Below are 15,024 nucleotides of genomic sequence, written 5' to 3'. Positions count from 1 at the left end.
GAACACTACATATATTATATACTGTACATAAAATATAAAATTTAACCAAATATATATTACATACTGTAGATAAAATATCAAATTTCACAAAATATATATTATATACTGTACATAAAATATCAAATTTCACCAAATATGTATTATATACTATACATAAAATATGACAGTACACTAGATATATATTATATACTGTACACGAAATATCACAGTTCACCAAATACATAGTTTATCCAGTACATAAAATTTCAAACTTCAAAAAATATATAATATACTGTACATAAAATATCAAATTACACAAAATATGTATTATATACTGTACATAAAGTATGAAAGAACACTAAATATATATTATATACTGTACATAAAATATCAAATTTCAACAAATATATATTACATTCGGTATGTAAAATATCAAATTTCGCCAAATATATACTATATACTGTACATAAAATATCAAATTTCACCAAATATGTATTATATACTATACATAAAATATGAAAGTACACTACATATATATTATATACTGTAAATAAAATATCAAATTTCACCATATATATTATATAACGTACATAAAATATCAAATTTCACAAATGATATATTATATACTGTACATAAAGTATGAAAGAACACTACATATATATTATATACTGTACATAAAATATAAAATTTAACCAAATATATATTACATACTGTAGATGAAATATCAAATTTCACAAAATATATATTATATACTGTACATAAAATATCAAATTTCACCAAATATGTATTATATACTATACATAAAATATGACAGTACACTAGATATATATTATATACTGTACACGAAATATCACAGTTCACCAAATTCATAGTTTATCCAGTACATAAAATTTCAAACTTCAAAAAATATATAATATACTGTACATAAAATATCAAATTACACAAAATATGTATTATATACTGTACATAAAGAATGAAAGAACACTAAATATATATTATATACTGTACATAAAATATCAAAGTTCACCAAATATATATTATATACTATACATAAAATATCAAATTTCACCAAATATGTATTATGTACTATACATAAAATATGACAATACACTACATATATATTATATACTGTACAGGAAATATAACAGTTCACCAAATACATAGTTTATACTGTACATAAAATATCAAACTTCAAAAAATATATAATACACTGTACATAAAATATCAAATTACACAAAATATGTATTATATACTGTACATAAAGTATGAAAGAACACTAAATATGTATAATATACTGTACAGAACATAGCAAATTTCACCAAATATATAAAACATTCGGTATGTAAAATATCAAATTTCACCAAATATATATTATATACTGTACATAAAATACCAAATTTCACCAAATATGTATTATATACTATACATAAAATATGAAAGTACACTACATTTATATTATATACTGTACATAAAATATCAAATTTCACCATATATGTTATATAAGGTACATAAAATATCAAATTACACAAAATATGTATTATATACTGTACATAAAGTATGAAAGAACACTAAATATATATTATATACTGTACATAAAATATCAAATTTCACCAAATATATATTACGTACTGTATGTAAAATATCAAATTTCACCAAATATATATTATACACTGTACATAAAATATCAAATTTCACCAAACATGTATTATATACTATACAAAAAATATGAAAGTACACTATATATATATTATATACTGTACATAAAATATCAAATTTCACCATATATATTATATAACGTACATAAAATATCAAATTTCCCAAATGATATATTATATACTGTACATAAAGTATGAAAGAACACTACATATATTTTATATACTGTACATAAAATATAAAATTTAACCAAATATATATTACATACTGTAGATAAAATATCAAATTTCACAAAATATATATTATATACTGTACATAAAATATCAAATTTCACCAAATATGTATTGTATACTATACATAAAATATGACAGTACACTAGATGTATATTATATACTGTACACGAAATATCACAGTTCACCAAATACATAGTTTATCCAGTACATAAAATTTCAAACTTCAAAAAACATATAATATACTGTACATAAAATATCAAATTACACAAAATATGTATTATATACTGTACATAAAGTATGAAAGAACACTAAATATATATTATATACTGTACATAAAATATCAAAGTTCACCAAATATATATTATATACTGTACATAAAATATCAAATTTCACCAAATATGTATTATGTACTATACATCAAATATGACAATACACTACATATATATTATATACTGTACAGGAAATATCACAGTTCACCAAATACATAGTTTATACTGTACATAAAATATCAAACTTCAAAAAATATATAATACACTGTACATAAAATATCAAATTACACAAAATATGTGTTATATACTGTACATAAAGTATGAAAGAACACTAAATATGTATAATATACTGTACAGAACATAGCAAATTTCACCAAATATATAAAACATTCGGTATGTAAAATATCAAATTTCACCAAATATATATTATATACTGTAAACAAAATACCAAATTTCACCAAATATGTATTATATACTATACATAAAATATGAAAGTACACTACATATATATTATATACTGTAAATAAAATATCAAATTTCACCATATATATTATATAACGTACATAAAATATCAAATTTCACAAATGATATATTATATACTGTACATAAAGTATGAAAGAACACTACATATATATTATATACTGTACATAAAATATAAAATTTAACCAAATATATATTACATACTGTTGATAAAATATCAAATTTCACAAAATATAAATTATATACTGTACATAAAATATCAAATTTCACCAAATATGTATTATATACTATACATAAAATATGACAGTACACTAGATATATATTATATACTGTACACGAAATATCACAGTTCACCAAATACATAGTTTATCCAGTACATAAAATTTCAAACTTCAAAAAATATATAATATACTGTACATAAAATATCAAATTACACAAAATATGTATTATATACTGTACATAAAGTATGAAAGAACACTAAATATATATTATATACTGTACATAAAATATCAAAGTTCACCAAATATATATTATATACTGTACATAAAATATCAAATTTCACCAAATATGTATTATGTACTATACATAAAATATGACAATACACTACATATATATTATATACTGTACAGGAAATATAACAGTTCACCAAATACATAGTTTATACTGTACATAAAATATCAAACTTCAAAAAATATATAATACACTGTACATAAAATATCAAATTACACAAAATATGTATTATATACTGTACATAAAGTATGAAAGAACACTAAATATGTATAATATACTGTACAGAACATAGCAAATTTCACCAAATATATAAAACATTCGGTATGTAAAATATCAAATTTCACCAAATATATATTATATACTGTACATAAAATACCAAATTTCACCAAATATGTATTATATACTATACATAAAATATGAAAGTACACTACATTTATATTATATACTGTACATAAAATATCAAATTTCAGCATATATGTTATATAAGGTACATAAAATATCAAATTACACAAAATATGTATTATATACTGTACATAAAGTATGAAAGAACACTAAATATATATTATATACTGTACATAAAATATCAAATTTCACCAAATATATATTACGTACTGTATGTAAAATATCAAATTTCACCAAATATATATTATATACTGTACATAAAATATCAAATTTCACCAAACATGTATTATATACTATACAAAAAATATGAAAGTACACTACATATATATTATATACTGTACATAAAATATCAAATTTCACCATATATATTATATAACGTACATAAAATATCAAATTTCCCAAATGATATATTATATACTGTACATAAAGTATGAAAGAACACTAGATATATATTATATACTGTACATAAAATATAAAATTTAACCAAATATATATTACATACTGTAGATAAAATATCAAATTTCACAAAATATATATTATATACTGTACATAAAATATCAAATTTCACCAAATATGAATTATATACTATACATAAAATATGACAGTACAGTAGATATATATTATATACTGTACACGAAATATCACAGTTCACCAAATACATAGTTTATCCAGTACATAAAATTTCAAACTTCAAAAAATATATAATATACTGTACATAAAATATCAAATTACACAAAATATGTATTATATACTGTACATAAAGTATGAAAGAACACTAAATATATATTATATACTGTACATAAAATATCAAATTTCAACAAATATATATTACATACGGTATGTAAAATATCAAATTTCACCAAATATATATTATATACTGTACATAAAATATCAAATTTCACCAAATATGTATTATATACTATACATAAAATATGAAAGTACACTACATATATATTATATACTGTAAATAAAATATCAAATTTCACCATATATATTATATAACGTATATAAAATATCAAATTTCACAAAATAGGTATTATATACTGTACATAAAGTATGAAAGAACACTAAATATATATTATATACTGTACATAAAATATCAAATTTCACCAAATATGTATTACATACCGTTTGTAAAATATCAAATTTCACCAAATATATATTATATACTGTACATAAAATATCAAATTTCACCTAATATGTATTATATACTATACATAAAATATGAAAGTACACTACATATATATTATATACTGTACATAAAATATCAAATTTCACCATATATATTATATAACATGCATAAAATATCAAATTTCACAGACTATGTATTATATACTGTACATAAAGTATGAAATCACAATAAATATATATTATATACTGTACATAAAATATAAATTTCAACAAATATATATTACATACTGCACATAAAATATCAAATTTCACCAAATACATATTATATACTGTACAAAAAATATCAAATTTAACGAAATATGTATTATACACTATACATAAAATATGAAAGTACACTACATATATATTATATACTGTACATAAAATATCAAATTTCACCATATATATTATATAACATGCATAAAATATCACATTTCACAAAATATATATTATATACTGTACATAAAGTATGAAAGAACACTAAATATATATTAAATACTGTACATAAAATATCATATTTCAACAAATATATATTACATACTGTACATAAAATATCAAAGTTCACGAAATATATATTATGTACTGTACATAAAATATCAAATTTCAACAAATATGTATTATATACTATACATAAAATATGAAAGTACACTGCATATATATTATATACTGTACACAAAATATCACATTTCACCAAATATATAGTTTATACTGTACATAAAATATCAAACTTCAACATATATTTAATATGCTGTACATAAAATATCAAATTACACAAAATATGTATTATATACTGTACATAAACTATGAAAGAACACTAAATATATATTATATACTGTACATAAAATATCAAATTTCACCAAATATGTATTACATACTTTATGTAAAATATCAAATTTCACCAAATATATATTATATACTGTACATAAAATATCAAATATCACCAAATATGTATTATACACTATACATAAAATATAAAAGTACACTACATATATATTATCTACTGTACATAAAATAACAAATTTCACCATATATTGTATAACATACATAAAATATCAAAATACGCAAAATATGTATTATATACTGTACATAAACTATGAAAGAACACTTAATATATATTATATACTGTACATAAAATATCATATTTCAACAAATATATATTACATACTGTACATAAAATATCAAAGTTCACCAAATATATATTATATACTGTACATAAAATATCAAATTTCAACAAATATGTATTATATACTATACATAAAATATGAAAGTACACTGCATATATATTATATACTGTACACAAAATATCACATTTCACCAAATACATAGTTTATACTGTACATAAAATATCAAACTTCAACATATATTTAATATACTGTACATAAAATATCAAATTACACAAAATATGTATTATATACTGTACATAAACTATGAAAGAACACTAAATATATATTATATACTGTACATAAAATATCAAATTTCACCAAATATGTATTACATACTTTATGTAAAATATCAAATTTCACCAAATATATTTTATATACTGTACATAAAATATCAAATATCACCAAATATGTATTATACACTATACATAAAATATAAAAGTACACTACATATATATTATATACTGTACATAAAATAACAAATTTCACCATATATTGTATAACATACATAAAATATCAAATTTCACAAACTATGTAATATATACTGTAGATAAAGTATGAAAGAACACTAAATATATATTATATACTGTACATAAAATATCAAATTTCACCAAATATGCATTAGATACTGTACATAAAATATCAAAGTTCACCAAATATATATTATATACTGTACATAAAATATCAAATTTCACCAAATATGTATTATATACTATACATAAAATATGAAAGTACACTACATATATATTATATACTGTACATAAAAAATCAAATTTCACAATATATATTATATAACGTACATAAAATATCAAATTTCACAAAATATATATTATATACTGTACATAAAGTATGAAAGAACACTAAATATATATTAAATACTGTACATAAAATATCAAATTTCACCAAATATGCATTAGATACTGTACATAAAATATCAAAGTTCACCAAATATATATTATATACTGTACATAAAATATAAAATTTCACCAAATACGTATTATATACTATACATAAAATATGACAATACACTACATATATATTATATACTGTACAGGAAATATCACAGTTCACCAAATACATAGTTTATACTGTACATAAAATATCAAACTTCAAAAAATATATAATACACTGTACATAAAATATCAAATTACATAAAATATGTATTATATACTGTACATAAAGTATGAAAGAACACTAAATATGTATTATATACTGTACAGAACATAGCAAATTTCACCAAATATATAAAACATTCGGTATGTAAAATATCAAATTTCACCAAATATATATTATATACTGTACATAAAATACCAAATTTCACCAAATATGTATTATATACTATACATAAAATATGAAAGTACACTACATTTATATTATATACTGTACATAAAATATCAAATTTCACCATATATGTTATATAAGGTACATAAAATATCAAATTACACAAAATATGTATTATATACTGTACATAAAGTATGAAAGAACACTAAATATATATTATATACTGTACATAAAATATCAAATTTCACCAAATATATATTACGTACTGTATGTAAAATATCAAATTTCACCAAATATATATTAAATACTGTACATAAAATATCAAATTTCACCAAACATGTATTATATACTATACAAAAAATATGAAAGTACACTACATATATATTATATACTGTACATAAAATATCAAATTTCACCATATATATTATATAACGTACATAAAATATCAAATTTCACAAATGATATATTATATACTGTACATAAAGTATGAAAGAACACTACATATATATTATATACTGTACATAAAATATAAAATTTAACCAAATATATATTACATACTGTAGATAAAATATCAAATTTCACAAAATATATATTATATACTGTACATAAAATATCAAATTTCACCAAATATGTATTATATAGTATACATAAAATATGACAGTACACTAGATATATATTATATACTGTACACGAAATATCACAGTTCACCAAATACATAGTTTATCCAGTACATAAAATTTCAAACTTCAAAAAATATATAATATACTGTACATAAAATATCAAATTACACAAAATATGTATTATATACTGTACATAAAGTATGAAAGAACACTAAATATATATTATATACTGTACATAAAATATCAAATTTCAACAAATATATATTACATTCGGTATGTAAAATATCAAATTTTACCAAATATATATTATATACTGTACATAAAATATCAAATTTCACCAAATATGTATTATATACTATACATAAAATATGAAAGTACACTACATATATATTATATACTGTAAATAAAATATCAAATTTCACCATATATATTATATAACGTATATAAAATATCAAATTTCACAAAATAGGTATTATATACTGTACATAAAGTATGAAAGAGCACTAAATATATATTATATACTGTACATAAAATATCAAATTTCACCATATATGTATTACATACCGTTTGTAAAATATCAAATTTCACCAAATATATATTATATACTGTACATAAAATATCAAATTTCACCTAATATGTATTATATACTATACATAAAATATGAAAGTACACTAAATATATATTATATACTGTACATAAAATATCAAATTTCACCATATATATTATGTAAGATGCATAAAATATCAAATTTCACAAACTATGTATTATATACTGTACATAAAGTATGAAATCACAATAAATATATATTATATACTGTACATAAAATATAAATTTAAACAAATATATATTACATACTGCACATAAAATATCAAATTTCACCAAATACATAATATATACTGTACATAAAATATCAAATTTCACCAAATATGTATTATATACTATTCATAAAATATGGAAGTACACTACATATATATTATATACTGTACACGAAATATCACATTTCACCAAATATATAGTTTATACTGTACATAAAATAACAAACTTCAAAATGTATATAATATACTGTACATAAAATATCAAATTTCACAAAATAGGTATTATATACAGTACATAAAGTAAGAAAGAACACTAAATATATATTATATACTGTACATAAAATATCAAATTTCACCAAATATGTATTACATACTGTATGTAAAATATCAAATTTCACCAAATATATATTATATACTGTACATAAAATATCAAATTTCACCATATATATTATATAACATGCATTAAATATCAAATTTCACAAACTATGTATTATATACTGCACATAAAGTATGAAAGAACACTAAATATATATTATGTACTGTACATAAAATGTAAATTTCAACAAATATATATTACATACTGCAGATAAAATATCAAATTTCACCAAATATATATTATATACTGTACATAAAATATCAAATTTCACCAAATATGTATTATATACTATACATAAAATATGACAGTACACTACATATATATTATATACTGTACATGAAATATCACATTTCAACAAATATATATTACATTCGGTATATAAAATATCAAATCTGACCGAATATATATTATATACTGTACATAAAATATAAAATTTCACCAAATATGTATTATATACTATACATAAAATATGAAAGTACACTACATATATATTTTATACTGTACATGAAATATCACATTTCACCAAATATATAGTTTATACTGTACATAAAATAACAAACTTAAAAAAACATATAATATACTGTACATAAAATATCAAATTACGCAAAATATGTATTATATACTGTACATAAACTATGAAAGAACAGTAAATATATATTATATACTGTACATAAAATATCATATTTCAACAAATATATATTACATACTGTACATAAAATATCAAAGTTCACCAAATATATATTATGTACTGCACATAAAATATCAAATTTCAACAAATATGTATTATATACTATACATAAAATATGAAAGTACACTGCATATATATTATATACTGTACACAAAATATCACATTTCACCAAATATATAGTTTATACTGTACATAAAATAACAAACTTCAACATATATTTAATATACTGTACATAAAATATCAAATTACACAAAATATGTATTATATACTGTACATAAACTATGAAAGAACACTAAATATATATTATATACTGTACATAAAATATCAAATTTCACCAAATATGTATTACATACTTTATGTAAAATATCAAATTTCACCAAATATATTTTATATACTGTACATAAAATATCAAATATCACCAAATATGTATTATACACTATACATAAAATATAAAAGTACACTACATATATATTATATACTGTACATAAAATAACAAATTTCACCATATATTGTATAACATACATAAAATATCAAATTTCACAAACTATGTAATATATACTGTAGATAAAGTATGAAAGAACACTAAATATATATTATATACTGTACATAAAATATCAAATTTCACCAAATATGCATTAGATACTGTACATAAAATATCAAAGTTCACCAAATATATATTATATACTGTACATAAAATATCAAATTTCACCAAATATGTATTATATACTATACATAAAATATGAAAGTACACTACATATATATTATATACTGTACATGAAATATCACATTTCACCAAATATATAGTTTATACTGTACATAATATATCAAACTTCAAAAAATATGTAATATTCTGTACATAAAATATCAAATTACACAAAATATGTATTATATACTGTACATAAAGTATGAAAGAACAGTAAATATATATTATATACTGTACATAAAATATCAAATTTCACCAAATATATATTACATACTGTCTGTAAAATATCAAATTTCACCAAATATATATTATATACTGTACATAAAATATCATATTTCACCTAATAGGTATTATATACTATACATAAAATATGAAAGAACACTACATATATATTATATACTTTATATAAAATATCAAATTTCACCATATATGTCATATAACGTATATAAAATATCAAATTTCACAAAATATGTATTATATACTGTACAAAAAGTATGAAAGAACACTAAATATATATTACATACTGTACATAAAATATCAAATTTCACCAAATATATAATATATACTGTACATAAAATATCAAATTTCACCAAATATGTATTATGTACTATACATAAAATATGACAATACACTACATATATATTATACACTGTACAGGAAATATCACAGTTCACCAAATTCATTGTTTATACTGTACATAAAATATCAAACTTCAAAAAATATATAATACACTGTACATAAAATATCAAATTACACAAAATATGTATTATATACTGTACATAAAGTTTGAAAGAACACTAAATATGTATTATATACTGTACATAACATAGCAAATATCACCAAATATATAATACATTCGGTATGTAAAATATCAAATTTCACCAAATATATATTACATACTGTACATAAAATACCAAATTTCACCAAATATGTATTATATACTATACATAAAATATGAAAGTACACTACATATATATTATATACTGTACATAAAATATCAAATTTCACCATATATGTTATATAAGGTACATAAAATATCAAATTACACAAAATATGTATTATATACTATACATAAAATATGAAAGTACACTAGATATATATTATATACTGTACATAAAATATCAAATTTCACCATATATATTATATAACGTAGATAAAATATCAAATTTCACAAAATAGGTATTATATACTTTTCATAAAGTATGAAAGAACACTAAATATATATTATATACTGTACATAAAATATCAAATTTCACCAAATATATATTACATACTGTCTGTAAAATATCAAATTTCTCCAAATATATATAATACACTGTATATAAAATATCATATTTCACCTAATATGTACTACATACTATACATAAAATATGAAAGTACACTACATATATATTATATACTGTATATAAAATATCAAATTTCACCATATATGTTATATAACGTATATAAAATATCAAATTTCACAAAATATGTATTATATACTGTAGAAAAAGTATGAAAGAACACTAAATATATATTACATACTGTACATAAAATATCAAATTTCACCAAATATATATTATATACTGTACATAAAATATAAAATTTCGCCAAATATGTATTATATACTGTACATAAAATATAAAATTTCGCCAAATATGTATTATATACTATACATAAAATATGACAATACAATACATATATATTATATACTGTACACGAAATATCACAGTTCACCAAATATATAGTTTATACTGTACATAAAATATCAAACTTCAAAAAATATATAATACACTGTACATAAAATATCAAATTACACAAAATATGTATTATATACTGTACATAAAGTATGAAAGAACACTAAATATATATTATATACTGTACATAAAATATCAAATTTCACCAAATATATATTACATTCGGTATGTAAAATATCAAATTTCACCAAATATATATTATATACTGTACATAAAATATAAAATTTCACCAAATATGTATTATATACTATACATAAAATATGACAATACACTACATATATATTGTATACTGTACACGAAATAACACAGTTCACCAAATATATAGTTTATACTGTACATAAAACCTCAAACTTCAAAAAATATATAATACACTGTACATAAAATATAAAATTACACAAAATATGTATTATATACTGTACATAAAGTATGAAAGAACACTAAATATGTATTATATACTGTACATAAAATAGCAAATTTCACCAAATATATATTACATTCGGTATGTAAAATATCAAATTTCACCAAATATATATCATATACTGTACATAAAATACCAAATTTCACCAAATATGTATTATATACTAAACATAAAATATGAAAGTACACTACATATATATTATATACTGTACATAAAATATCAAATTTCACCATATATGTTATATAAGGTACATAAAATATCAAATTACACAAAATATGTATTATATACTGTACATAAAGTATGAAAGAACACTAAATATATATTATATACTATACATAAAATATCAAATCTCACCAAATATATAATACATACTGTATGTAATATATCAAATTTCACCAATTACCTATTATATACTGTACATAAAATATCAAATTTCACCAAATATGTATTATATACTATACATAAAATATGAAAGTACACTAGATATATATTATATACTGTACTTAAAATATCAAATTTCACCATATATATTATATAACGTAGATAAAATATCAAATTTCACAAACTATGTATTATATACTGTACATAAAGTATGAAAGAACACTAAATATACATTATACAGTGTACATAAAATATAAATTTCAACAAATATATATTACATACTGTACATAAAATATAAAATTACACCAAATATATATTATATACTGTACATAAAATATAAATTTCAACAAATATATATTACATATTGTACATAAAATATCAAATTTCACCAAATATATATTATATACTGTACATAAAATATCAAATTTCACCAAACATGTATTATATACTATTCAAAAAATATGAAAGTACACTACATATATATTATATACTGTACATAAAATATCAAATTTCACCATATATATTATATAACGTACATAAAATATCAAATTTCACAAATGATATATTATATACTGTACATAAAGTATGAAAGAACACTACATATATATTATATACTGTACATAAAATATAAAATTTAACCAAATATATATTACATACTGTAGATAAAATATCAAATTTCACAAAATATATATTATATACTGTACATAAAATATCAAATTTCACCAAATATGTATTATATACTATACATAAAATATGACAGTACACTAGATATATATTATATACTGTACACGAAATATCACAGTTCACCAAATACATAGTTTATCCAGTACATAAAATTTCAAACTTCAAAAAATATATAATATACTGTACATAAAATATCAAATTACACAAAATATGTATTATATACTGTACATAAACTATGAAAGAACACTAAATATATATTATATACTGTACATAAAATATCAAATTTCAACAAATATATATTACATTCGGTATGTAAAATATCAAATTTCACCAAATATATTATATACTGTACATAAAATATCAAATTTCACCAAATATGTATTATATACTATACATAAAATATGAAAGTACACTACATATATATTATATACTGTACATAAAATATCAAATTTCACCATATATATTATATAACGTACATAAAATATCAAATTTCACAAAATATATATTATATACTGTACATAAAGTATGAAAGAACACTAGATATATATTAAATACTGTACATAAAATATCAAATTTCACCAAATATGCATTAGATACTGTACATAAAATATCAAACTTCACCAAATATATATTATATACTGTACATAAAATATCAAATTTCACCAAATATGTATTATATACTATACATAAAATATGACAATACACTACATATATATTATATACTGTACAGGAAATATCACAGTTCACCAAATACATAGATTACACTGTACATAAAATATCAAACTTCAAAAAATATATAATACACTGTACATAAAATGTCAAATTACACAAAATATGTATTATATACTGTACATAAAGTATGAAAGAACACTAAATATGTATTATATACCGTACAGAACATAGCAAATTTCACCAAATATATAAAACATTCGGTATGTAAAATATCAAATTTCACCAAATATATATTATATACTGTACATAAAATACCAAATTTCACCAAATATGTATTATATACTATACATAAAATATGAAAGTACACTACATTTATATTATATACTGTACATAAAATATCAAATTTCACCATATATGTTATATAAGGTACATAAAATATCAAATTACACAAAATATGTATTATATACTGTACAAAAAGTATGAAAGAAAACTAAATATATATTATATACTGTACATAAAATATCAAATTTCACCAAACATATATTACGTACTGTATGTAAAATATCAAATTTCACCAAATATATATTATATACTGTACATAAAATATCAAATTTCACCAAACATGTATTATATACTATACAAAAAATATGAAAGTACACTACATATATATTATATACTGTACATAAAATATCAACTTTCACCATATATATTATATAACGTATAAAAAATATCAAATTTCACAAATGATATATTATATACTGTACATAAATTATGAAAGAACACTACATATATAT

This window comes from Gorilla gorilla, chromosome Y (genome assembly GCF_029281585.2).
Source record: "Gorilla gorilla gorilla isolate KB3781 chromosome Y, NHGRI_mGorGor1-v2.1_pri, whole genome shotgun sequence".
In the NCBI taxonomy this organism is placed as follows: domain Eukaryota; kingdom Metazoa; phylum Chordata; class Mammalia; order Primates; family Hominidae; genus Gorilla; species Gorilla gorilla.
The sequence above is the reverse complement of the archived record's forward strand: the minus strand, read 5'-3'. Positions refer to the sequence as shown.